Source organism: Podarcis tiliguerta, assembly GCF_965153285.1.
Source record: "Podarcis tiliguerta genome assembly, chromosome: 2".
NCBI lineage: Eukaryota > Metazoa > Chordata > Lepidosauria > Squamata > Lacertidae > Podarcis > Podarcis tiliguerta.
The window spans coordinates 22454458-22479399 of NC_139535.1; the positions used below are offsets into that span (position 1 = coordinate 22454458).

General features: G+C 44.2%; 1 protein-coding gene and 1 long non-coding RNA gene across 7 annotated transcripts in view; one reads left to right on the forward strand and one right to left on the reverse strand.

Annotated features, from left to right (window-relative positions):
- The window catches only part of FHIT (fragile histidine triad diadenosine triphosphatase), a 1035351-nt gene that overhangs the window by 536149 nt on the left and 474260 nt on the right, over positions 1-24942 (reverse strand). The gene's annotated exons all lie outside the window — the stretch shown is intronic.
- Positions 16028-17223, forward strand: LOC310671171. The gene is made up of 2 exons (XR_014507857.1): positions 16028-16251; positions 16970-17223. It is a non-coding gene; the product is annotated as an uncharacterized lncRNA (long non-coding RNA).

A 24942-nucleotide genomic window follows, 5' to 3' on the forward strand; every position in this document is an offset into this window, starting at 1 on the left:
ACCTGCATGAGCACAGCCAACTATAGTGTTATGTACTGAGTTGAATAGGATCCAAATGCAGCAGTCTGATTGGTCCTAGAACAATAGGATTCAGAATGCAGCAGTCTGACTGGTCCTAGAACAATAGGATTCAGAATGCAGCAGTCTGATTGGTCCTAGAACAATGCAGCCGCATGATTGGTCCGTAGGAGCCAACCAATCCAGCTCCAGGTGGAAGTGAAACCGCAACCTGATTGGCCTAAAAGAGAATCCAGGAATTAGCCAATCACGTGCGGCCCATTGTGTAAATAATGTATATAAAGCAGATATTTGGGGGGAACCTTCATTCCTCACTACTATGAGCTGAATAAAGAGCATGAAATCCACACTCGACTCCGAGTATATTTCAGATGGAGCAAATATTGGACATTATGATGCTATAATGCCATGTAGTGATTTTAGAATGGACAACACGAGGGCAAGTCGCACCGCTCTTCCTCTGAACTGGTGTTGAGAAGGGAGCCACACTGCAAACCGATTTATCCCCTCTCATTTTTATTTGTTTATTCATTGGATTTCTCAACCCACTTCTTCCACAAGGTCCCAGGGCAGAGTTATAAAAACAGCAACACAGTCACCAGCGTAGTCGGGTGGGTAAAAATGTAGGCTAAAAACACTCTCAATTTGACACCCTTGAAACTGAGTCCAATGCCTCTTTGCAAACACCAAAACCGATCAAGTTTTTGTCTTAGGTAAAACACAGGCACATTCTACATTTGCACCAGGGAACAAATCTGTATTTTCTGCAGATCCTCTTTACAGTAAGAATGGGCCTGTTGCTCCCTTTGTAAATCTCTAGAGATCACTTTTTTAAAAAAGTTTATAAGTTGCTAATGATTTGCTCCAAATATACTTTGCCCTCTAAATGTTGTAAGCACTAGAATAATGAAACCACGGCACCCATATAAATGAAGCATACACAAGATGCATGCTGGTAAGACATCATTAACCAATAGGGACCACGAAACATCCTTGCATCAGAAGTCATTGCCAGCAGATTCCCAATGGGGGATACGGTACCCAAAAGCACATCAGTTCAAAACAGACACCGGTCCATCAAACCTTAAGGCGGTGTTGAAAATGCACCTCCACCACACAGTCACACCCAGTGCATAGGATCAAGACATTATTCTTATTATTCTTATTACTATTACTATTATTATTATTCATTTGTTTATACCTTGCCTTGAAGTATGGCCATTCACAACATGGTGGTCCTGTCCCATTATAGGGATATACCAACACTGAGGTCCAGTGCTGAGGGCCTTCTGGGGGTTTTCTCGCTGTGAGAAGCCAGGTTTCAGGGAACCAGGCAGAGGGCCTTCTCGGTAGTGGCACCTGCCCTGTGGAACGCCCTCCCACCAGATGTCAAAGAGAACAACCACCACCAGACTTTTAGATGACATCTGAATGCAACCCTGTTTAGGGAAGCTTTTAATGTTTGACGGACTACTGTATTTTAATATTTTTTTGGAAGCCACCCAGAGTGGCTGAGGAAACCCAGCCAGATGGGCGGGGTATACATAATAAATTGTTGTTGTTGTTATTGTTGTTGTTGTTGTTATATAGCTTTCCAGTCAAGTGCTCTCTGTGGGGCTAACCAGCATCCGGACTCTTCCATTGGTGTAGAAATGTGACAGCTACACAATGAAATTAGTGCCTCTTATCAGTCGGCGGCCATCAATCAGAGGTTGTCAATTTGCTCCAGCTATCCCTACCCTGCCTGTATATAGCAACGGCTATAGGTGTCTGTCATGAAATGCTCTTTGCTCATGTAAGACTGAGGGAAATGAAAGAGCCAAGGTTCCTGAGCTCATGCGCAAGCTTTCATTCGCTGGGACAGGAGGGGAGGAGGCAAATGGCTGATCTTGGGCTTCTTGCCAGTTGCAGGTGGAGTTTGAACTGATCGGGATAATAAGAATAAATGAACAGTTATCCAGATGGTGCAAGATGGCAGGTAATTTGTACATAATTGTAACTCTCTCTGGGGTTAAACAAAGTAGCACAGGAGGGGGAAGAGACAAAGGCAGGGAAGAGGGAGATAAAAAATATGGCGAGCAAGCCCCCGGAAATTGTTATTTACAGCAGTCACAGGTTAATTTTCGTCCCCATCATGAGATTACATGCAGTTTCCCAAAAGGTCTTCAAGTGGGTCACAGCTTTGCAAGCCGTGATTAAAAAAAATATGAAATACTGCAGTGGGTGTGTTTATAATAAGCTCTAATCACTTTCTGTACTTCAGAATGGGGGGGAGGGATATCAACAAAACACCCAGATATTAATCTTTGAATTATAGGTACTTGGTATGCATAGTAAAAGATTTCCTAAGGAGGTTTACTAGGTGTTTTAATGTGCATAAATTGATGGGAACGGCTCCCTCTAGGAAAAATAATATGTCCTTAATAAAAACACACAGATAGACTCGTGAAACAGCTAACCTTTCTGAAATTAACACAGGAGTAAATGCATACTCAGCTGTTATGCCTCAAATGTTACACTGGGAAAGGCAACAAAATAAGCTACCTAAGGCTGATTGCTTACTTGGGAGTATAAGCAACATTTTCATATATATGATCGTCTTTGATTATTGATTTGATTTGATTATTTAATTTCTATACCACTTTTAAAAATGCATCTAAGTGGTGCACAAAAAACTGAAAGAACAACAGGCAACATAAACAAAATGTTACAAAAATACAGTTACATATAAAAATGTTATATGAATACAAAGATACGCACACGTGTTTGTTGTGGTTGTGTTGTGTTTTGTGTATGTGTGTTTGTCTATATAACACCAATTAATTTTCCTTCTGACATACCTTCTGTCTCAGCTTCCAGGTTTTCACCCAGGGTCCAAACAAACTCTCAGCTCATCCACAAAATCGCATACCTTGCAATGAGAAGAGAACTGGAAGCAGCAGACATCACCCCTAGTCTCTGACTCTAGACTTGCTTTTCTTGGACCAAGGTGGGATGGTATTTCCTCAGGCTGCCCACAGCTGTGTCCCATTCAGCTGCACTCTCCACACTCAGTTCCTGGTGCAGCAGATTTCTTAAGTTTTCCAAGGGGTCCAAAGGATGACAAAGGTATCCCTCTCCACTCACAACTATTTTGTCACACTCTGGCTTGCAAAAGAGGTTAAAAATAATTTTTAAATGTTTCTTCATCTGTCTTCGATTCAAGTGGAAGAACAAGGAAGTACAGTGGAACCTCTACTCACGTACGGAATCCGTTCCTGAGGTCCGTTTGTGAGTCGATCCGGGTCACTGTGAAAAGCGCCATTCTGTGCATGCGCATTTGGTGGCAGCGCCGTTCTGCGCATGTGCAGATGGCGGCAGCCGCTTCTGTGCATGCACGAATTGCAGCAAGCCCAGTGTTTACTTCTGGGTTTGCCGCGGTCGCAAGTCGGATTGTTCGTGAGAAGGGGCGGTGGTAAGTCGAGGTTCTACTGTAGTAGGTCCTCTGCATGGAGATATGCTCAACACCTACTTTGCCCCTGTATTCTCCCAAAAGGAAAGCAGTGCTCAGAACTGGACACAGTATTCCAGGTGTGGTCTGACCAAGGCAGAATAGAGTGGGACTATTACTTCCCTTGATTGGGACACTAGACTTCTGTTAATGCAGCCTAGAATAGCATTAGCTTTTTGGCTGCTGCATCACACTGTGGACTCATGTTAAGCTTGTGGTCTGCTAAGACCCCTAGATCCTTTTCTGTACTACTGGCAAACCAGATGTCCCCCCATCTTACATTGCTGCAATTGGTTCTTCCTGCCTAAATTTAGAACCTTAAATTTTTCCCTATTGAAGTTCATTCTGTTAGTTTGGGCCCAGTTCTCCAATCTGTTAAGGTCATCTTGAATCCCGATTCTGTCTTCTGTGGCATTAGCTACCCCTCCCAGCTTGGTGTAATCTGCAGATTTGATGAGTCTTAACAATATCCGGAGATGCCCAGGTTGGCTACCCCTGCCTTAGAGAAGTACAATTTGCCCCCATGTCAATGTCATTCTTGTCTTTGTGAAAACTGTGATCCACATCTAGATACTAAAAATAAATTTCAGTGCAGTAAGGATGTGGATTTGTACTCTTTATTTTTTTATCTGTATAATCAAAAGTTTCTCTCTTTTCCTGTTCCCTCTCCTGTTCAGCTTCACAATGGCCCAACAGTAATAACGGTCCATCACAGATCGTGTTGCTACAATGCACTCGGTGCATGACACCAATGCTTCCTAGCAAGAGATATTTGTTTCTATCAGGAGATAATGGTTCCCTGCATAGGCAAGACAACACACATTGTTTATACTGTTTACCTTATACTTTGCAAACTGAGCATCCACTGAGTTTACGAGCGAAAACTACTGGACTACTTATCTCTGTGCTAATAAAATGTGAAACATGCAAACATCCAGCAGAAACATACCAAAGGAAATTCTGAAGGCTCATTTACATTGTTATGGAATACAGACAATTTGGGTTTCACAGGCTGCCAATTCAAAGCTAGTCTTGAATCAACAGTCCTTGATTACTTGGCCAGAGAATTCTGGAGGCGGTGTGCACTTAGACATTGCCTTAGCTCAGTCAGAATCACAAGTTACTGTTTACTTGCACTGGATTTTAGCTCTGCACACCTCTGCATCTCTGAGGTCTTAATACAGACAAATCAGAAAACAACAGCTAGAGATGGCATATATAAGTTCAAGGAATAATTTCAATCCTTAAAACTCTTCAGTCCTACGAACTTTTCATATGACGCAATTGTACGTAACTTTGGGTAGATAATGCCCAGCATTTAATTTTTTTCTCTTTTCTTTTGCTTCTAAAAAAAACAAAAACTCACTTATTTGGAGAGTATCAGCCTTCACTGAAATTTATGGAGGTGTGCTGATAAAACTGTAAGTGTATACCTTCTTTCCAATGAACAGATCTCCATATGTACATGTATATCTGCCCTTATTCTTCTGCTAGTGGTTATAATGGTCTAGTCTAGTTTGTAAGTACACCTAGATAGGTCATGGTCACAGAGCATTGAGAAGGTTAGGGATAAAGTGTAGAAAATGCATTAAAAGTTTAAGCTGACTTTCTGTTGTACCCCGAGACCTTAGGGGTCTTCCTGAATTCCTTCCTCTCCCTTCCTAAATGAGCAACCAAGGTTGAGCTTTGTGACCCTTGTTTCACCACTGCCCAACATCCTGATGCAGTGATGGCCATTGTGTCAGTTTCACAGGCAAAGAGCTACAAAGGTTTAGCCAAGTCCTGCGCTCTGAGTCTTCAGCTGGAGTTAGCTGCGGAAGCTACCTGAAATCTATGCTGGTCATCTTCCAGGAAGAAAGAAGAAAAGACTGTTGCAGATTTTAGGCTCATCTAGATCTGTAGCATGTAACAGAAGGTACTGGCCTATATTAGTAAGCGGGAACTAGAAGCAACATTTTACTGTTTATTTTCCTACAATTCTGTGCATTTTTTAACAGTACACAAAATGTTTTGTTTGAAGTACAGCTTGTGCTGTTTGATCCAAGGCAGGGGTCAGCAAACTTTTTCAGCAGGGGGCCAGTCCACTGTCCCTCAGACCTTGTGGGGGGGGGGACTATATTCTGAAGTGGAAAAATGAACAAATTTCTATGCCCCACAAATAACCCAGAGATGCATTTTAAATAAAAGCACACATTCTACTCATGTAAAAACACCAGACAGGCCCTACAAATAACCCAGAGATGCATTTTAAATAAAAGGACACATTCTACTCATGTAAAATCATGCTGATTCCCGGACCGTCTGCGGGCCAGATTTAGAAGGTGATTGGGCCGGATCCGGCCCCCGGGCCTTAGTTTGCCTACCCACGATCCAGGAGTATTCTGTACAACCTGTATTATCTCATCCCACTTCCTTGCCTTGGGCCTCCTAGCCAACCTACAGTCGGGTCCTACTGCTCTCTATTCAGTAGATTGTGGCAGCTAACTATCCATTGGGCTATTCAATTGTGGTTTTAATATGGGGCATTTAGATGCCCAGGTCTACTCAGTGACTGCCAGTGGGTGCCAGGGCACAGAGAGGGCTAAGAAAAGGACACTTATGTCACAATTTCTTTGCAGTTTTTTGGCACAGCAGTATCTACCAGTAAAAACCCCAAATAAGAAGCAAGGGGGGGGGGGAGACATCAAATATGAAAAATCAAAATCACATTTCTGTCAACAAACTTTCCAAAGCCTGAATTCTTCCTGTCCCTGTGGCACACACCTTAGTTAGATCCCATTTGGATGATTTTAATGGACTCTATATGGGGGCTATGGGACGTGGGTGGCGCTGTGGCTAAAGGCCTCAGTGCCTGGGGCTTGCTGATCGAAAGGTCGGCGGTTCGAATCCCCGCGGCGGGGTGCGCTCCCGTTGTTCGGTCCCAGCGCCTGCCAACCTAGCAGTTCGAAAGCACCTCCGGGTGCAAGTAGATAAATAGGGACCGCTTACTAGCGGGAAGGTAAACGGCGTTTCCGTGTGCGGCTCTGGCTCGCCAGAGCAGCAATGTCATGCTGGCCACGTGACCCGGAAGTGTCTCCGGACAGTGCTGGCCCCCGGCCTCTTGAGTGAGATGGGCACACAACCCTAGAGTCTGTCAAGACTGGCCCGTATGGGCAGGGGTACCTTTACCTTTTATATGGGGGCTGCCTTTGAAAAGTGCTCAGAAACATCAACCAGCTCAATGAGCTGCAGCCATATTATTAAGGGGGTCTGGGTATAGGGAGCATACGACTCCCTTTTTACAACAGCTCCGCTGGCTACCGGTCTGTTTCCGGGCACAAATCAAAGTGCTGGTTATGACCTATAAAACCCCACGTGGCTTTAGGTTCAAGCTAAAACCTGGTGCTGTGCTGTCTCTATTGCAAATATTGGTATGGTTTTAATAGATTTTATATCTGTGTGGAGTTTTAATTCTATCCATGTTTGATTGTTTTTAATGGTGGTGTGGTTGTTGTTTTTTCTACAGCACGTTTTAGTGCTTCTTATTTTTATCTGTAAGCTACCTTGATTTATGTCAGGGGGGAAAAGCAGGGTATAAATAAATACGTATGCTCTCAGAAAGTGTTATAAGAATGTTCTCCATCAGTGCTGGCAACAGCACCTGCCTTGCTTGGGCAGTAGCAGCTGGGGTCCCAGTGCCGCAGAAGGGTCCTTAAAAAAATCTGTCCCTGTGCCTTGAAAAGCATCAGGTGGCTGGATGTGGCTGCCACCTTAATTTCCTACAATGCGCCCAATGTAGCATCACTCTGGGAAATTGGGAGGGATTGAAATGAAGTTGTGCAGGAAAGCTTAGAGCACAGCTACTACTTAGTAGGAGGGCTCCTTCGAACTTGGAGCTGGCCCTGTTTTCCACCTCCGGCATATGGCTACCTTTGAGGTCGGATACACTGTTCCCAGCATCAGAGACATTTACACCCACACTGTGCCGCATAATCCCATAAATACCCCTTGTCAGGAACTTAAAAACCACCAGCGGTATGCCGTGGTACTATGCTTACTGTCAAAAAACGGTTATGTATATGAGGCTCAAGACTTGCAGAATATGTATTCATTAGCACTTTGGGCAGGTTCCTTATGTACTCCTGTTGTGAATGTCACCATCCTTCAATGATCACAAGAGTGATGGATGCATCAGGAAAATACAATGTTGGCTCAGATTTCAAAGCAGTTTGAGCTCCAATTGGCTTTCGGTTTCCCTAACCAGATTAGAGGAAGAAAGAGAGGCCGGTCACAGCAGATGCCCTGTCTCGGTTCATTACTCAACACCTGTTAAACTTGATTAACGGCCCCAGCTAATTATCTGTTAAGAGTATCTCATGCTGTGAAGGATCCCAGAGGTCTGAAAAGTTGACTTCATTTACATGTTTGTCTCCTTTCACAAGGTCTCTGTTAAACATCGCCCAGAAAAACAAAGCAGAAATCTACGGAGCATTTTTCACAATTCCCATGGGGTTTATTCACAACTTCAGAACTATATAACCACACATACACACACATACGCCCCTCTAAAATATGTATTTGTTGTTGTTGTTGTTCTTGTTGTTACTGAGGGAAGCTGTTTTCTTCATTTCCTTTGTGCCCTAAGATTCCTGGATGGAACAAGTTTTCATTTGTTTCTTCTTCTTCTTCTTCAGTTGAGAAAGTTGAGCCTCATGTATAGTGATTCTGGGACTCTCAAATCTGTTTGCCTATGTCTGCTTGGGATTATCGTGTGAGATCCGGCAGTGAATGAAAGTAGTGGTTCAACAGCAGCTCATACCATCACAATATTTCCAATATTGTGGACATTGAAGACATCTGAAGGCATCCCTGTTTAGGGAAGCTTTTAATATTTGATGAATTACTGTATTTTAATATTTTGTTTGAAGCCGCCCATAGTGGCTGGGGAAGCCCAGCAAGATAGGTGGGGTAAAAATAGTAAGTTGTTGTTGTTGTTGTTGTTGTTGTTGTTGTTGTTGTTGTTATACAGTAACTGACTGGCTGCACAAAATCACATGGCAATATTTTCAGGAGTTATTGCCCGCCATAGATTCCTCAGAGTCACAGCCCCAGAAGCTCCTTCACGTCAAACACTGCTGTGCAAGTTTGCAGCGTGAAAAGGGAACAAAAATACCTCTACGCGTCTTCAGACAGAATGCACTCTGACAGAGGACTCTCCAGAGAACACGAGCTACCACAATGCTGATGAAAAACCTGGAGCACAGTACAATTGTAAGTGCTAAAAAAAGGAACATCGGCCATTTAAACCAAAAGAAAACCAAAGGTGTCTGCTTTAAAGGGAGCAACAGATGTTCACTTAAATCAGGCGTGGGGAACCTGTGGCCCTCCAGATGTTGCTGAACTGCAACACTCCTGTCAGCCTCAGCAAGCATGACCAATGGCTAAGGATCATGGGAGTCGCAGTTCAGCAACTTCTGGAGGGATAAAAGTTCCCCACTCATTCCTTAAATATTTTGACTTTTGGAAGAGGGGCTCTCACATATATATATATATATATATATATATGCAGGTTTTGGTGTCCTCGGGTGTCTTCCCGTGTAAAAGTTGGGGTGTCTAGGCGACGTTTCGACGAGGTCTCACTCGTCATCTTCAGGCTGGTGCTTTCGGCTTCTTGTTACTGGAACAGAGCAGGATCTCAGTGTTTGAGTTCCTATAAATACTGTTGAGGAGGTGTGGTGTATAGCCTCCAATGTTCTGGGCAGAGAGGAGGTTCCCAGGCTAGTGTGCCTTTTCTTCTTTTGTTCCTTAATTACTTGAGGGATATCTTGAGTGATTTCTTGAGTGATTTCCTGAATCCCACTTAGGTGGGTCATTAGGTGTGGATTAGTTGCTAAAGCCTTCGTGTCTTGAACTCTTGAACTTTGTGAAGAGTTTTTCTGAGAAGATGGCTGTACTGCACTTGGTTGTGCTCTGGCTTGGCTTCGTGTATAGGGGCGAGCTGTGGTTTTGTGGCCTGTGCCAGCCAGATCTGTGTAGGGATTGCAGGGGGGTGCAGCATCCGGAGGTGCCACCCTGGTTTGGCTACTGGATGGTGTCTGTAATTTATCTGTGGAGAGGGTCTGGGTTTGGGTCTGGTGTGGTTGATTGGTGATGGCGTTCTGTGTGCCTCTGGATCTGGTGTCAGATTTTGTGGGGAGGGCTAATTTCCAGATGTCTGGCAAGCGGGATGTGTCGTCACGCTTGTTCATGTTGTGAGGGTGTTTCTCTATCTCGATGGCTTCCATGATTATTCTCTTGTGGTGATGTTCCATGTTAAAGAGCAATTTGGAATCTGCAAAATTAATTTCGTGTCCTGTTTCTTTCATGTGTTGGAAAAGAGAGGAAGTTTTTTCTTCTTTTTTGACGCCAGACCCAAACCCAGACCCTCTCCACAGATAAATTACAGACACCATCCAGTAGCCAAACCAGGGTGGCACCTCCGGATGCTGCACCCCCCTGCAATCCCTACACAGATCTGGCTGGCACAGGCCACAAAACCACAGCTCGCCCCTATACACGAAGCCAAGCCAGAGCACAACCAAGTGCAGTACAGCCATCTTCTCAGAAAAACTCTTCACAAAGTTCAAGAGTTCAAGACACGAAGGCTTTAGCAACTAATCCACACCTAATGACCCACCTAAGTGGGATTCAGGAAATCACTCAAGAAATCACTCAAGATATCCCTCAAGTAATTAAGGAACAAAAGAAGAAAAGGCACACTAGCCTGGGAACCTCCTCTCTGCCCAGAACATTGGAGGCTATACACCACACCTCCTCAACAGTATTTATAGGAACTCAAACACTGAGATCCTGCTCTGTTCCAGTAACAAGAAGCCGAAAGCACCAGCCTGAAGATGACGAGTGAGACCTCGTCGAAACGTCGCCTAGACACCCCAACTTTTACACGGGAAGACACCCGAGGACACCAAAACCTGCATATATATATATATATATATATTGGCATTGTGTAAGCCTGGCACATCCTTAGTCAAAGCCTCATCCTCTGGTCCATCCTCAGGACTCTAGATCAAGGTCTAGAATATGCAGTTGTCTCCCAATGCTCCTCTTAGTTTCATAAGGCTTGCCAAACTGTTCATCAGTTTTGCCAATACGATTTTCTAAAGGCATGGAAAAGAACGCAAGAGTTAGCTACTTCTAATGGAACAGAACAGTTATCTGCAATGGGATGATGGCACTGTTAACAACTGGGGGGTCGTCTCAGAAGAAACCTCCTGGAGGAGGAAGCACTGTGAAACATAGTCAAAGTACATTCCTCTCCCCCTTATCTGGTTTATTTTCAAACCTGAGAAGTAGCAAAGACACAGTTCTGTTCTCAATGCAGAACAGACGGTTAAGTTGAAGACCAGAGCTCCCCACCTCCCCATATCTAGTTGGATGGCTTTGAAATTGGATTGAAGAAATTCATGGAGGATAAGGCTATATCAATGGTGTGGCATTTGCCCGTTCGCTGGAAAATGTCTGTACAGGGGGAGAGGAAGAGTTAATAGGTAGACCAATAGAAAAGCCAGAGGCGGAGCCTACTTGTTTATAAAAGGGCTTAACCCGAGATTTAGTTAGTTAGTTGGTTGGTTGGGAAAAGGCAGTTGGGAAAGCAGTTGGCAGACAGATGGAAATAGAGAGACAGTTCAGTTGGTTCTTGTGTGAGGGGAGGTAGAAGAGTTAGAGACAGAATAAAATAAGACGAAGAGGATAAAGGGTAACAGCATTTCGAATGCATTCAAAGTTTGTGTTTGCAATAAACTACAATCTTCATTGTTAACTTAAGAACCTGACTGAGACTAAGTGATTTACCGGGGAGGGCCTGGTTGGTGGCAGCGGATTAGTGGTGTATGGGTCAATAGTCCATGAGATGACCGGGGGCTCCATACGAATGCCACAAATGGCTATTAGCCATGATGGCTGTGCTCTGCCTCCACTGTCAGAGGCAGTCATGTTTCTGAGTGCACAGGAGAAAAGGGTGCTCTCATGCTCAGGTCCTGTTTGTGAGTGGCCCCTGTGACAACAAGATGCTGGACTCAAAGGGCCATTGGCCTGTTCCAGCAGGCTCCTCTTATGCCCTTAGTTTGCCTTCATCTTTGCCTTTTCTCTTCCAGCTGAGAGATCAAATTCAGTACACTTGAGAAGAGGGAGGGAGGAAAGAAACCACGCTCAGTGTACTTGATACTGAGGCTATTACATAAATTAGATGGCAAGAATGTTCCCTGGAGGACTCAATTCTCAGACCTTCAGGGAAAGCGGTAGGGAAGTGGGAGGGGATGAGGGAAGGAGTAGGTCTCACCTCTGCAATCTACTCAGACCTCTCCCTTCTTGTTGAAACAAGTTTGCATTTGAACTTGCGTCTCTTTCGCGGCAGGCTATTGCTTTTTAATGCACAGTTTTTCAGCGTTGTTTGATGTCTCTTAGTATCCACTACCTTATTTACTCCTGAGCCTGAAGCTAAACTCCTCAAGTAAAACACATCTAAGGAATTTTGAGATATGGGGGCAGGGGAAATTCAATATTCAGCAATATTACTTGGAGGCAAGAGAGGGAGGACTCATGTACACACAGCTTGGTTTGCTCCTGGATTTTGCTTATACCAAAATGTCTGGGAAATTTTGAGTGGGGAGAAGCACTCCAAGAGTTTCAATAGGACCAGTGCATTTTTTGGGGGAGGTACCACACATTCCCATAAATTTCTCCACCACGTAGGGTCAAACCAAACATAATGCTAATCACACCATTAGCCCTTGCTCATTAAAAATAATATTTCTTGAATAAATGGCAGTGGGAGAGGGAAGAGAGCGTGGGGAGTCAATCACAATTATGGTGGAGAATCTTATGATGGTCACATTCCTTTGGCCGTAATCTGTCTGGAGGAGTAGATTTGTGATGGGCAGGACCAGAGCTACACTCCAATCTTTCTTTCCCAATATTGTTATCATTCCACACTCTCCCACTCACTCACACTCCATCCACACACACTCGCACACAAATTCACATACACTCATACACACTCAGGCACCCCAACCATTCATCACCCATCCATCCATTCGTTTTCTAAACACACACACCAGTCACCCACTCATACATACAAGCTTGCACCCTATTCATCTATTCGTTCTCTGTTTCACACATGCATCCTCCCACACACACACCATCCATCCATTCACACACACACACACACACACACACACACAAAGCCCCTTTTGCCTTTTGACTTTTGGAGACCAAAAGAGAGGCTCTGAGTGGTCTGCTGCAGCTACCACTGCAAAGTAAGACCAGAGGATCTCCATCCCACAGTCACAAAGCATTTAGCCTCCTTCCTTTGCTTGGAAACCTTGAACAGTCCTCACTGTAGCCTTCTCAGCCATATTTGCAGTGGAAGTGGGTTAAGAGAGCAAGCATACATACAAAAACTAGGTCCCCTTTTTTGCCACCTTGTTTTCCTTTTGATAATGCAGAAGCACCTTCTAAGGACCGGAATAGGTTTTTTTTGCTTGTGATACCACATTTGATTATCACACAGCACTGGCGGGGGGGGGGGGGGGATTCTTCTGGAATGACTATCCAGAACTGGTACAGCAAACTTTGAGACATGGGAATAATGGAGAGACAAACGTGTAACCTTAAGGCACTCAAAAGACCAAGGAACCCAAAGGCAAGAGATTTGGTTTTCAATCTCTTGGAGTGATTCCCCCACCCATTTTGTTAATTGGGGAGATGGTGAGAAACAAGTCCCAGTCAGGTATGTACATAGATATGGGACTCATAAGCAGTTCATTCAGATTCATAACAGCTGGGAGATACAGTTAGAGAAATTACAGGATAAAAGCTGAAGTGCATGAAAGGAGGGCTGAGCAAGTGAAGGTTGGAATGTGAAAGTTGTGTTTGTAAGAGAACCATGAGAAAAGCAGGAGGGAAAGGTAAGGAAAAGGCCATGCTTCGTGATTAAACCAGTAACAGCTGGTAAAGGGAGGCATTGCCATATATGGATATAACTACCCTTTTGCTTCCTCTTTGCTTGAAAAGTGTCTAAATACTGCTGTTTGAAAGACTTGGTGTGGGTGACTCCCTCACTTGGGGTCTCACCGCACTGCAATGCTTTTGAAAAAGATGTCCTGTCTGGCTGACAATTCTTGTTTGGGTTCTGTTGGCCATTCCAGGCCCCGATATTTCTCTGACAATTTGGTGTCAGAAGTGGCGAGAAGCTACTTTTTAAGGATAGTCCTGAAGATGGCCTAAATGTCAGAGAAATGGGGCAGGGGGAATGCAATTTAAAACTACAACTACTCTTCCGCACTCAGGATTTGATGTTATCAACCATTGTGATACATGGATATTCCATTTAGATGTGTGTATGCTGGATATGTTATTTTGGGAGTATTGCTTGTTTCTTATGATAAAAGTTCTTCTTTAAAAAAAAAAAACAAAAGGTTGCCCAAAAACAACCCGCAATACACAGAGTCAAAGAGGAAGCCACAATGAGGCAAAGGAGGAGGTGAGTTGAGCAGCACAAGCACTAGAAAGAGAGCCGTGGCTGAGGAGGAAGGGGCAGCACTCAGTGGCGTAGCGTGGGTTGTCAGCACCCGGGGCAAGGCAAGTAATTTGTGCCCCCTAACCCGTGGATTTGCGCCCCCTAACCCGTGGATTTGCGCCCCCTAACCCTAACCCCCTGATGTTGCGCCCGGTGCGGCCGGCCCCCCATGCACCCCCCACGCTACGCCACTGGCAGCACTGACCCCAGGGAAGCCAGATGCAGCCTGGCTGGTGTGCCTCCACTTGTTGGACTATAACTTTCATCAGCCCTGAGCATCGGCCATGCTGGTTGGGCTGATCTCCAACAATATTTGAAACGTCATTAGTTCCCACCCCTGGTTTAAACCATGGTCCCTATCTGGATGCCTCCTCCATCACTGTTGCTACTTGTTTTCTTTTTTCCATTGTGTGCTTAAAAAAAGAAATGCATTGGAATTTGTACATTGCCTAGGGAGGATTTGTATCAAGAAAGGCAGGATAGAAATATATTTGCTGTTGTTGTTGCCATTGTCATCATCACCACCACCACCACCACACCTCTAGTCCCTAAACGCCAATGTAATAACAATAATAAAAATGGCTACCAAACTGCAAGTGAACCAACTACACTGTTTTAATGGTTATTTGCTTCTCAACCCTAAATCAATGCTTTGAACAGGAGGATTTACAATGGAATTTCCATTATTCAAACTCCAACCGACAGACTTTCCTCCACTGGCCATTTTCGCCTTATATGCTTCATCTCTGTCACTATATGCAATCATCTCTTCTGTTTATCCAAACTTCCAGTTACCTGAATATTTTAGAACTCTCCCATTTGGAATTGCAAGGTCACATCCAATTTTATCTTCTCAAATAAGTCTTCCTTGTTCCCTCTTAACCTGAACTAATGGCACCCTATGGACATTGCACTGTGGGATAAATGCACCTCTTGGTTAAGAGGGAGAAAAACAACTTATTGCTGTAATTGAGCTTCAAGTAATTCCAATACAAACAAATTTTCAGTGTGATTTTGGTTTTTGGCTGCTGGAAGATTAGCTGCTTATCTATCCCAGCATGATAGATAACAGCTCCTCTCTCTATTGTAGGCTAAGCATCCAGTACCATAGGGCAGGAAACCACCAAGAGACACCATTTACAAAACAAAGATAAACCATCATTGTTGCATTTATTTATTTTTTTGCCCACAGTCAATCCTGATCTACCTATCTGTACTGAAAGTGAACATGTGTTTTTCTACTCCAGCAGAGGAAGATTTCAGGGTGTGGACAAGGTATCAGGGTAGGGGATTTCTGAGGTATGCGTGACAAAGGTGGGAAAGGTTAACCCCTTCCCGCCCACAATGTGGCCATAGGAAGACAGGGGAATTCCCTGCTGGGTCTTTTTAAGAGGTACAACTAGTACTAGCATCTGTTTAATACCCTATACTTCTGTAGCACAGTGGTACCTTGGGTTACATACGCTTCAGGTTACAGACTCCACTAACCCAGAAATAGTGCTTCAGGTTAAGAACTCTGCTTCAGGATGAGAACAGAAATTGTGCTCCGGTGGCGTGGCAGCAGCAGGAGGCCCCATTAGCTAAAGTGGTGCTTCAGGTTAAGAACAGTTTCAGGTTAAGAACGGACCTCCGGAACGAATTAAGTACTTAACCCGAGGTACCACTGTATATCCCTGAAACTCTGGACTCACGTCAATGGATTTACCTTCTAAAATGCGTTTAATTTATCTTAACTAGGGATGGGGGAGAAATTCAATTTTGTTTGCATTTAAAAGCAAACTTACCCAATTTGCACTGTTCAAAACAGTACATGAACTGGAACACAGCCGTACTTTGAAATCTGCAATTTTCTGAATTTTTCAGTGCCCTTCACCAGCCAAGTAATGCATACAAAATTGCACGCACCAGAGTAAAAGGCATTAAAATGCATATATTCATGAAAATAACACACAAAAATGAACTGAGGAAATTGCTTAGCAAAAAAGTGTACATGAAGCAAAATTGCACGAAGAATGTGCGTATTAGGAGAAATTTGCACAAAATGCTGGTGATTTTTCACAGCAGAGAGATCCAAGGTGACACTGGGCAAATGTGATGTCACGAAAGAACTCTTAACTCTTAAAGCTGGAGTTTTGCTAATAGTTTGAAAGAGAATGGCATGACACTAATACGAGGACAAGCTGCTGGGGTGGGTAGAGGTAGCATTATCCTTCATATGAAATATTTTTTTTCCAAACTAAAAACTCTTCTTCACCACAGTGCCATAAATTATACAAAGTTCGTCCTATTTTCCATCATGTTAATGTCTGTTACTGGAGAACTATCAGAGGTAGAAAACGCTGAAAGAATTAAAGTCTCTAGAAGCTGCCAGACCTAACAGAGAGCAGTAAAAGAACTGCATTACTTTAAAAGTTGGGATCGGAATTTGTTTCCCCATTAGGTCAGCAAGTCTCCGCATACTGCACATATGCTGTAAATTTTATGAAGTGTATTAACTAAGTTTATTAATATTTGAAAATTACTCACAAAATCAATTGCAGAAATAGAGCTGAAATATTCACTACCGTGTTCCAGCCCTAGCAGAACTTCAAACTGTCTTCTGCTGCATAAATAAAAGAGGCAAAACATACAGAGTTTTCATTTCAAAGCATTGCCAGCCTTTACAGAATCCCATAATAGTATTTCCTCCCCCCTCTCCCTCTCTCTTGGAATTACCATATGGTTTAATGTGCTTTAAGATTTTTTGACTGATGGTCCTTTAGCAAATTTCTGTGCTTTTGCTGAGGGGCAATTAATTGTGATTTGCATGGTTTCATCAGCAATCTAAAAGCTACAAAGGCAGTCAAGAAACGATACAAATACGAGCGTAATTCCTTCCTGGTTGGCTAAAACTATTCTGTTTTCAGGCGGACAGGACACAAATGTGGACATGGAGTGGGAATCACCCAGAAATTGCAAGATAAAACAAAGGAACAAAAAGAAGAGCGAGCAATCTAACAGCCAAGTGAGGCAAAAGGTGTATTTTATCCAGCCTCCTCTTTCCAAGCCTCTGGGAACATCACAAACTGTTGCATGAAAGAAATGGCAAGCAGGAAAAAGGACTGCGCAAGAAGGAATTGTTTTAAAATACTGGGAAATACAGTAAAGTTCAATATCTGGAGGAACTTCACGGCAGCAATTTCAGACAAGCAACATGATAAGCAGTAATGTGGAAGCGTCAAGGATTGCCCTGACTTTGAAATGACCCTAACTTGAATGGGCTGCGTGGCATTGTGATGTCATCGTGTTTACTGAAGAATCCTTGATTGTCTCAGAGGGATGGCAATATACAGTGGTACCCCGCAAGACGAATGCCTCGGAAGATGAAAAACTTGCTAGACAAAAGGGTTTTTCGTTTTCTGAGGTGCTTCGCAAGACGGATTTTCCTAAGGGCTTGCTTCGCTAGACGAAACAGCCCTGCCTCTCCTGTCATGGCGATGGTCACTGCACGCACGCACACACGCACGCACGCACGCTCGCTTCCCCGCTCCTCCGGCTCCCTCCCACCTTCCTGCTGACGGCTCCTCCGGCTCCCTCCCACCTTCCTGCTGACGGCTCCTCCGGCTCCCTCCGACCTTCCAACCTTCCGGCTGCCTTGCGCCGCTGCCCACCGCCCTCACGCGCTCCTTTGAGAGAGCCGTTGCCGCCAGCAGCTAGCATTGCAGCTGGAGTCGTGCTCCTGAGCCCCACCGCCCTCCAGCAGCCGCGTCGCGGTGTCCACAAGGCGCAGGTGAGTCCAAGGACCGGCTGCGGCAGCTGCCCTGCTTCTCCCCACCCCTCCCCACCATGGTGCTTCGCAAGACGAAAAATCTTGCTCTACGAAAAAACTCACGGAACGAATTAATTTCGTCTTGCGAGGCACCACTGTAGTTCAGGAAGCAGTTTGCTTTGCTTGTTCTCACTGATGTCATTATACAACCAAATCCGAAGAGCTACGTGGACAGGTCCGTTTCCAAGATGAAGTAGACCAAAGATGAAGGGCCATAAAGCTGTAGTGGACTGGGGAATGGATGGTCAGCAAGCAGACAGCAAACACACTTTTCATACATGTTGTAGTTCCAGTGGGTACCCCACTCCCCACAAAGCTAAAATTTCCACTAGGTAAGAGAGGGAAAGGAATGAGATTACTCTATATCTTAGATTAAAATCTGAGCCAGAGTTTCATTCATTGGCTCAGAGATAAAGTAAATGTCTCTGAAACCTCTCTAATCCAGAGATCAACTTTGTTTTCCACTAGAAATAAATTTTTCAACAGCAATCTTGTGGCTGAAAGGTCAGAGTCCACTTTCAGATTTTAGAATTAATATTGTGAGAGCGTAGCATTCTTCTTTAGATATTAAACTCATGGACTCTAGTCTGTTGAAACACATGCCATAATAAAATGTGCTGGTCTTTACAGTGCTATAAGACTCTTGTTGAAAAAGCAGGCATGATCTCTGGCCAAGTATTGGGATCCGTCAGGGAGGCTGGTGAATATAAATGGAGATCTAGTGCTGCTAGGTTGCCTGCCTCAGTAAGATGCTTACTTTAATTTCCTGGTGTGTTTTTTTCAAACCAAGCCAATCTGCTTTATTGCATCTTCAGTCAGTTCAATTAACAAATAAACAAAACATTATGCTTCTGATACTGCATCAAGTGTGTATTGTGGCTGCACACTTCATTAATTGGAAACCGACATATGGCAATTTTTAGGTCACTGTTGCACCACTGAAAACAGACACATCCATCAATGCCAACATCTCTCATGTGCTGAGCAGCACCCACTGCTTTTAGCAAAAGGGTTAACATTATTATAAAAGGCAGATAAAATGGAATACTGTACTGACACGTTTCTAATGAAAAGGGCTACGTTTTAGGAGCGCTTCGCTGACAATCCTCAGTGTTAAATGAATGAGCACAGGGAAGCACCTAAGCTGTCATTTGTCTTGTTTTGTTCTGTTTTTAAATCATCCTTATTCCACTTTTGAACCTTAGGTGGAACCCCTCAAGGAGGCTTGCAATCGCAAGTTAAAAGTATAATACAATAATAAATGAAATAAATAAAACAAAACCGTGTAAATTATAGGTAGGAACTTGAGAAATCAATTCAAAAATGTGTGTGTGTGTGTGTGTGTGTGTGTGTGTGTGAGCCACCTTGCATTAATTCCTCCCCCGCCTTATGTGACCATAACAGAGCATAAAATACTATTATTGTTCTTGTTATTGTTGTTCTTGTTATTGTTGTTGTTATTGTTGTTGTTATTGTTATTGTTATTGTTATTGTTACTGTTATTTCATTTATGAATTGCTTCCTATGTAGCATCAAAAAGCAATTTCACAATACAAAAAACCACGGTATCTCTCTGGACTCATTTTGCACTGACAAGGGTGAACTTTGATGACGGGAAACAAAGAGGAACAGTGCTTTGCACACAAAATGAGCCCTGTGCACAGAATTGTCTGGCCTAACAACACAGGTAGAAACTTGCACGTGTCGCTAAATCTTCTCTCTGTGGTACGCAGGAAGGTGCTTTCCCTCACAAGTCTGTACACCCAACGCCTCTCCTCTTCAGCAACTGGGGGTGTCAGGGCAGGTCACGACACACAGGCAAGCAAGGGAAGAGGAAGCTTTCAGTCTGTGATGGAGAGCTGGCACAACTGTCTTCCCAACCAGCCTCTCTCTTCCCCAACCAGCTGATCACCCAGCCATCCTTACTTGAAAGCAGACTTTCTTGTGCAAAGTTACTGCCTGCAAAGTTACTGAGCCAGATGGACCAATAGCCTAACTCAATACAAGGCAGATCTTAAATTTCTATGTTTGGAGATGGCAGCAGTAGAACTCTGCAGCTGTCATTCTTTACCTCAAAAGCCCTCTTGAAAGACCCTGTTGATGGCACTGTGTCATAGGACGGACATCAATGAGAGGGCTTTGCCCCAGAGTTTATGGCTCATGGTTTGTCTGGGAGAAGGAAACCATGAACCGGGGTTCAAAAGACATTCTTCTGTCAAATGATGGCTTAGCTCAGTGATGTGCCAGAACAACTAGGGAGGAGCAAAGTGGCCATGATCCCAGAGCCGGTGTGCTACTGTATTCACACCAAACTATGGTTTGGCTTAGCATGATGTGCAGACCAGGTCCTTGTCTGTTGTTTTACGTTTTAGTCTATAATATAACTATGACTTTCAAACCCAGTGGTTATAATCACAGCTGCCACCTCTGGGGGGGGCGGGCCTGGGTGGCTCAGCACCCACAAAATTTCCGCTGTGGGTGCCTAAGCATGTCTACAGCCGCAGCAGGCCCCAAGAGAGGCCCTGAGGTGGAGGCAGAGGCCCTGGCCCAGTTGCTGCTGCCGCAGCGCCAGAAAGCCAGCAGAGGCAAGGCAGTGGGTGGCAGAGGCAGGCAGAGACCAAGCAGTGTGTGTGTGTGTGTGTGCACGCAATGTAGCATCATGACGTCATGTTGCGCATGTGCCGCTGGGCACCCACAATTGGGGACCCAAGTTGGCGCCACTGGTTAGACTGAAAGCCTCCTTTCTCGGGACAGCACAAAGCTAAGGGTTTTGCGACAGACCACCTTTTTTACGCAGGCTTTTATTTGTGTAGAAAATCCTCTCTTTCCCTTTAATTTTGTGCAAGTGAGCTGGGTAGCTGAAAAGAGTTGGAAGGGCTGCCTTCCTGTTTGTTCCCTGCTCTGGCACCTTTCCGTTCTGCGCTCCCTGAGTAGCACCATTCTAAAGGCTAATAGCCCTGGAGGAGGCTAGGGAAGCCTAGAAGAAAAGGCCAATCGTGGCGCAGTTTAAAAGGTCAAAAGTTGCTCCCTGAAGGGAGAGAAGGGGACGTGAGTGAGGGATGAGAGAAAGACAGCTGCAAAGGCTAAGAGCTGTACACCAAAGGGCGAGATGCTTGTCTTTTGTTGCTCAAACTGCTCGCCTCAGGGAGGGGTTCGGCCTTTTTGTTGTGGTTCTCCTGCAATTACCCTGCAAATCCCTGGCTCTGGCAAGAAAATGGGAATCTTGAAATTAATCATAATAATAGCAATGGTAATAACTCTTCGGAACTATTTTTTTACTTTTAAGGAAGGCCAAAGCACAACAGTAGCACAGCCGTACCTTTGTGGATGTAAAAGTAGAGGTGGGTGTGTTCATGAATGCGCATGGTAACTGCTTCTCAGTTTCTTTTGTACCAACAGCAGATGCACACAAAATAACAAGGCCTGCAATTTTAAGCAGACCCTCCAAGTGTCCCTATTTTCCAGGGACATTCCTGGATTTGGAGGAGCCGTTCTGGTTTCTGATTTTATCCCGGAATGCCCTGCTTTTCCCTATTTCCATTGGAGAAATGTCAGAGGGAATGGAATAGGACATCCCTATTTTCATCGGAGAAATGTTGGAGGGTATGTTTTAAGCTAGGCACTGAATTCCTGTGCGCCATCCAGCACCCTCTGGTTGACAACTACTTATCTTTGTTGCATCCAGCAGTAAAGAGCCAAGTGCTTCCTTTTGTTTAATCTAAAGTGAGCTAATTCTTTAGCATCAAAGGTGGCCTCTGTGTTGACCTTACCTGGGCACCAGGATAAGATATTTCTGCTTTTGTAAAAGCTCCGTCCAGGCCGGCTGCTCACGCTGCTCTGAATCAACACCTTAGAAGTAACCCCAGGAGCCAGCTGATTTAACACAGTGGGTGAAAGGCAGTTTTCCACAAGCCAGTGGGAGCAGGCAGATGGGCTAAGAGCACCACACAGAATATGAAATGTTATTTGAAAAGTGATTGGCAATGGAGAAAGGTAGCCGGCCGCTATTTACTCAGTAGCTACCTGCCGAAAAGAATAGAAAAAAAGGGGGGTTTCTGAACTTAATATGCCAGTATCCTCCTTTGAGAAACCAATGTCGTTTTCAATGTACAGAATTTATAAATGACACTGCAGTCCTGAGTATCCCATTGGTAGAGATGCCCCTGACTCGGGAGCACATCAAACACAAGGAAATTCCCTGCACAGAAGTAATATAAATAGGAAATCTGAATGATGTGTAGTTTGTGATATTTAAGCAAAGTATGTGCATCTGTTTAACAAGTGAGAGCTGGACCATAAAGAAGGCTGATCACAGAGGAATTGATGCTTTGGAATACTGGTGCTGCAGGAGACTCTTGAGAGTCCCATGGACTGCAAGAAGATCAAACCGATCCATTCTGAAGGAAATCAGCCCTGAGTGCTCACTGGAAGGACAGATCCTGAAGCTGAGGCTCCAATACCTTGGCCATCTCATGAGAAGAGAAGACTTCCTGGAAAAAACCCTGATGTTGGGAAAGATGGAGGGTACAAGGAGAAGGGAATGACAGAGGACGAGATGGTTGGACAGTGTTCTCGAAGCTACGAACATGAGTTTGACCAAGCTGCAGGAGGCAGTGGAAGACAGGAGTGCCTGGTGTGCTCTGGTCCATGGGGTCATGAAGAGTCGGACACAACTAATCGACTAAACAATAATAAGGAATGGGGACAGAGGAGAAAATTGCTTCAGTTTGCATTTAAAGATGGACCTATCTAATTTACACTTCCTTGGTTTGGGGGGGGGGGAAACAGCTGGAATAGATGGAATACTACCATCCTTTGAAATTTGCACGTCTCTGAATTTTGCAATGCAGTTCTCCAGCATATACTAGGGGCAGTTATGTGTAAATTCAAAATAAATAAATAAATAAAAATGGCTGTTTCTGAATCTCTAAGGTCTATTGAAGACTTTTAAAAAATTCCAATGAATATTTTATTCTGATTATATCATTTTTACAAATTTCTACTTTCTTCGTACAGACGTCTCCCTACTTACACAGGGGTTACATTCCCAGGTACCACACACATATATGTAAAATTGCATATAGTGGGCATTGAATTAGGCCTTGTTAGCTGGTTGAGTCAGAAGCCTGCACATAGGCTGCAACTGCTGAGATGGAAACACAGAATATGTTAGGGTTGCCATGTTTCAAAAGTGAAAAACCAGGACACACCGAAAATTGTTTATCTTGCCTAAGATCCAGGACAAAGCACTGCCTTTCAGAAATTCCCCCGGGGTGTGAATTCTGCCTTTGAAATCCCGGTAATGTCCGGGAAAATCCAGGCATATGGCAGCCCTAGAATATGTATGCTGCCCTCAGTGTAGCAGACAATCGGTAGGCCAATCTGCATTAGGTGTCTTCGGCAAAGATTGAGATGTGAACTTGTACACACACACACACACACTTGAAAATTGGAACTGGATAATTCTCAGCACAATTCTACATCGCTGCAGGCAGTGCAAGAAAGATGGTCCTGCTCCTGTTGAAGAAGCTGGAAAACAATTGTAATCATGAGAAGAAAGCTGAAATTCAGTGAAATTGAAAAGGCGGCGCTGCAGAAGATGACAAAAACCTAGAATGAAAAAGGACAGGCAAGCAGAATGGAGAAATACAAATGGAAATGGGGAAATCGTGGTCATAAGCCACAATAAAAATGAGCTGTTAGCCATCAACAATGCTCAGCCGCAGTGTAGATCCCTGGTTCAGATGCCATTTTCTTATTCGTAGATGGCCTATGCTGTTTGTTTGCTTTAATTTGTATCACTTTTTAAAAAATTCTCCCTGTTCATTTTTACAACATAGCAGGTTTCCAACGGCAGTTTATCTGACAAAGACTGCAGAAAGGTAATCAAGTTGAGAAATACAAAATGCTCCTTTTTTTGCCCGCAGGCTTCCAGAGGGACATGAAAAAAGCAATTTCTGTGTGCATATCCTAAATGTAATGTCTAGTCTTAATCAATGTTACTTCTGCAGGAGAGAGAGGGGAAAGGATAATGAGAAGCATCACTACTTATCACTCTGACCACAGCGCAGAGCAAGTTCTTGTGCAGGCAAGCAGAATTGCAGATCCAACTTAATTTCATCTGAACAAAGTTTTAAAGGTTCCAGGAGATACAGCGGAAGAATTTGCAAGAGCAGGGGGGGTGGGGAGCACGTCCCTTTTAAGTACCTCTTCTCCTCTATCAATCAAGTTGACCCCTCCTCCTTCTCAAACCCCATTTACCAGCATTTCCTGGGAGGCAGTATGCAGCCTTACCTTTTGTTGTCGTCATTTAAACCTGCCCCTCTATTATCCCCTGCCTTTCCCCTCACCAGTCTGCAGGCACTGTAGTGGCAGATCTGCATGAATGAAATTTGTTGTTGTTGTTTAGTCGTTTATAATAATAATTTATTATTTATACCCCGCCCATCTGGCTGGGTTTCCCCAGCCACTCTGAGCTGCTTCCAACAAAACACTAAAATACAATAATCTATTAAACATTAAAAGCTTCCCTAAACAGGGCTGCCTTCAGATGTCTTCTAAAAGTTTGGTGGTTATTTTTCTCTTTGACATCTGATGGGAGGGCGTTCCACAGGGTGGGTGCCACTACCAAGAAGGCCCTCTGCCTGGTTCCCTGTAACTTGGCTTCTTGTAGTAAGGGAACCGCCAGAAGGTCCTTGGAGCCAGACCTCAGTGTCCGGGCAGAACGATGGAGGTGGAGACGCTCCTTCAGGTATACTGGGCCCAGGCCGTTTAGGGCTTTAAAGGTCAGCACCAGCACTTTGAATTGTGCTCAGAAATGTACTGGGAGCCAGTGTAGGTCTTTCAAGACCAGTGTTATATGGTCTCGGCGGCCGCTCCCAGTCACCACAGTCTAGCTGCTGCATTCTGGATTAGTTGTAGTTTCCGGGTCACCGGTTTAGTCATGTCCACCTCTTCATGACCCCATGGACCAGAGCACACCAGGCACTCCTGTCTTCCACGCATTAATGAAAATACTCCCTGCTTATTTAAAACGGAGAAACAAGATACCTCAAAATATTGTATGAGGAG